The sequence below is a fragment of the Oryx dammah genome, unplaced genomic scaffold (assembly GCF_014754425.2).
Source record: "Oryx dammah isolate SB20612 unplaced genomic scaffold, SCBI_Odam_1.1 HiC_scaffold_11203, whole genome shotgun sequence".
Taxonomy (NCBI): domain Eukaryota; kingdom Metazoa; phylum Chordata; class Mammalia; order Artiodactyla; family Bovidae; genus Oryx; species Oryx dammah.
This window is the reverse complement of record NW_024080596.1, coordinates 1,867,505-1,871,123: the sequence shown is the minus strand read 5'-3', so window position 1 is coordinate 1,871,123 and position 3,619 is coordinate 1,867,505. Positions and strand designations below refer to the sequence as shown.

At 39.5% G+C, this 3,619-nt stretch overlaps 1 non-coding gene across 1 annotated transcript; it reads left to right on the top strand.

Moving 5' to 3' along the window:
• Window positions 1–2,268: 2,268 nt before the first annotated feature.
• Window positions 2,269–2,432, top strand: LOC120860823. Its single transcript, XR_005720438.1, has one exon. It is a non-coding gene; the product is annotated as a U1 spliceosomal RNA (small nuclear RNA).
• Window positions 2,433–3,619: the final 1,187 nt, after the last annotated feature.

The window sequence follows — 3,619 nt, the reverse complement described above, 5'->3', positions numbered from 1 at the left end:
GCCTCCCCACAACATCTCTCTGGGTCATCCCCATGTACCAGCCCCAAGCGTGCCGTATCCTGCATCGGACATAGACTGGCAATTCGATTCTTACATGATATTATACATGTTTCAATGCCATTCTCCCAAATCATCTCACCCTCTCCCTCTCCCTCTGAGTCCAAAAGTCCTCTATACACATCTGTGTCTTTTTTGCTGTCTGGCATACAGGGTCATCATTGCCATCTTTCTAAATTCCATATATATGTGTTAGTATACTGTATTGGTGCTTTTCTTTCTGGCTGACTTCACTCTGTATAATCGGCTCCAGTTTCATCCATCTCATCAGAACTGATTCAAATGTGTTCTTTTTAACGGCTGAGTAATACTCCATTGTGTATATGTACCACAGCTTTCTTATCCATTCATCTGCTGATGGACATCTAGGTTGTTTTCATGTCCTGGCTATTATAAACAGTGCTGCGATGAACATTGCGGTACATGTGTCTCTTTCAATTCTGGTTTCCTCGGTGTGTATGCCCAGCAGTGGGATTGCTGGGTCATAAGGCAGTTCTATTTGCAATTTTTTAAGGAATCTCCACACTGTTCTCCATATTGGCTGTACTAGTTTGCATTCCCACCAACAGTGTAAGAGGGTTCCCTTTTCTCCACACCCTCTCCAGCATTTATTGCTTGCAGATTTTTGGATCGCAGACATTCTGACTGGTGTGAAGTGGTACCTCATTGTGGTTTTGATTTGCATTTCTCTAATAATGAGTGATGTTGAGCATCTTTTCATGTGTTTGTTAGCCATCTGTATGTCTTCTTTGGAGAAATGTCTATTTAGTTGGGTGATATATTTTTGAAAATGTGTATATGTTTGTGTGTGTTAGCAGCATGAGGGAATAATACTTAGATTTCAGTCTCCAAACATTATGAAACATTTGAACAACTTAGTAAAGGATATGCAAAATCTCCAGTTTGTGTAGAATTTCTTTTAAATTATTATTTCATTAAAATTAATTATTTTTTAAGAGTTACTTGCATATTTTCTATTTGGAGGAAGGAGAGTGGAAAAAATAAGCTTTGGGTTCCTTCTCCCCTTTGGGTATTTGGGAGTTCTTTTTATCCCTTCCCATACTCACCATGCAGTTGCAGTGCTTCTAGAAATGCTGCTTCTGTCTACCTTTCAGTAACTCCTCATGTTTCAGAGTTCAGAAAATTATGCTGGTATAGACACAGATAGAGATGGATAAGGGTTCTCTCTCATTCTAATTGCTTGATTAAAGTAACATAGTGGAATCCTAATGATTGCAATAAGCTATATCTAGTATCTTAGAGAAAAATAAATTCCTGAACTAATAGCAGGAAAATCAAGAGACATAATGAATAGCATTAAAATAACTAAAGGTTTATAGACATTCATTATAAATAGCTTTTGGTGATGGCCTCATAAAAATCTTTCACTTTATAATAAGATATCTTTGGAGACATAGGAAAAGAAATTGATGCTTAAAACTGGGCGGCGGGGCAGGTGTGGGGTGGTCTTAGAGAAGAATGCAACATTTTCTTGGAAAAAAAATTACAAACTATTGTTAGGGAACTATTGAATGAAACTACCTGCCTTGGTTAGATGGAATAATGACCACTTGCCTGAGCTCCTCACAGCAGGAGGTCCAATAGATCAGGAACACAGAGTTGTTGCTATAAATATAGGAGAGGCCAGAAGAGGAGATGACCAACCTCCCAGAATTATTCTTCTGGAATACATCTTGGCTAAGAAATGCATGTGCCAGCAATAAGGATCCTGAGTCAGACTGTGGGCCAAGCAAGATGATTGGCCAGAGACAACCAGGAAACTAACTCCATTGCCATAAAATTGGACACTGGGAGAGCAGTTCCCCTGGGTTCCTTTACCCTACTGCTCTCCTCTTGGGTGCCCCTTTCCAAATCCTATTTCTTAAAATTTCCAGTTTGTCAGCCTGTGTGCCTCCTTGGACAATTCATATCCAAGGGTTAACAAGAGCCCACTCTTGGGCCCTGAAAGGATTCTCCTTTCCTGCAACCCTATGATGAGAATGAATTTGGAGTGAGAAAAATTTATCTTGTTCAAAACCAGGGGCCAGTCCTTAATATGGCAACAATACAAGAGAAGTCTTTAGAAGATATTTAACTTGCTGCTTTCATGTGGACTCCATGAATCACTATATCTAGCAAATCATGAGAAATCCGAGAGCTGGAAAGGTTGACCAAGTAAGAAATAGATGACTGAATTAAAACCCAGTGTATATTCTTACCTGGCAGGGGAGATACCATAATCAAAAACATGGTTTTCCCAGAGCAAGGCTAATCGATTGCATTTCAGATGTGCTGACCACTGTGATTTCCCCAAATGTGGGAAACTCAACTGCATAATTTGTGGTAGTGGGGAACTGTGTTCATACTTTCCCCTGGTGTTAAAACAAAACAATGGAGAGGGTAAACATATGATTGAAAGTGAAATAAAAATGCCCAAATCTAGGTCTAGATATGTACATAAGATATATCTATCAGTAGATATGCAGAGATTTGTTGTTGTTGTTCGGTCGCTAACTTATGCGACTCCTCTCAACTCCATGAACTGCAGTACCCCAGGTTTCCCTGTCCTTCACTATCTCCTTGAATTTGCTCAAACTGATTTCCATTGAGTCAGTGATGCCATCCAAACATCTCATTCCCTGTTGCCTCCTTCTCGTCTTGCTTTATATATAGTTTACTAGCTTGAGTAAATCTTCCAGAACTCAGTAAAAAAAAATAAAAATAAAAATAGATTAACATATAGTGCAAAAACTAATGTGTTAAGAATGACCATCAACTAAAGTAGTGGAGTAGGTAACTCCAAGGAACTATCCCTTCAGAGAATCACTGAAAAATCAGGCAAAAATTGTTAAAATCAACTTAATCAGAGATCAGGAAAACAGTCAAAGGAAAATTTAAATTAACAAAGTGAATGCTAAATTAAGAAAAGGCAACTAAAAAAAAAAAAAAAGAAAAGGCAACTTATAAATGATAGAGAAACTATGCCATTTTTACTTGCCTGAGGCCCAGTGCCACTCTGACTCAGTTGTAGTCTTGTTCATTCCTGAGGAAGCGGGGGTGGCAGTTCAGTTCAGGTCAGCTGCTCAGTCAATGCAGATGGTGACAGCAGCCATGAAATTAAAAGACGCTTGCTCCTTGGAAGAAAAGCTATGACCAACCTAGGCAGCATATTAAAAAGCAGAGATATTACTTTGCCGACAAAGGTCCATCTAGTCAAAGCTATGGTTCTTCCAGTGGTCATGTATGGATGTGAGAGTTGGACTATGAAGAAAGCTGAGTGCCAAAGAATTGATGCTTTTGAACCATGGTGTTGGAGAAGACTCTTGAGAGTCCCTTGGCCTGCAAGGAGATCCAACCAGTCCATCCTAGAGGAAATCAGTCCTGAATATTCATTGGAAGGACTGATGCTGAAGCTGAAGCTCCAATACTTTGGTCACCTGTAAGATAAACTGACTCATTAGAAAAGATCCTGATGCTGGGAAAGGTTGAAAGTGGGAGGAGAATGGGACGACAGAGGATGAGATGGTTGGATGGCATCACAAGCTCAAGTTTGAGTTTGACA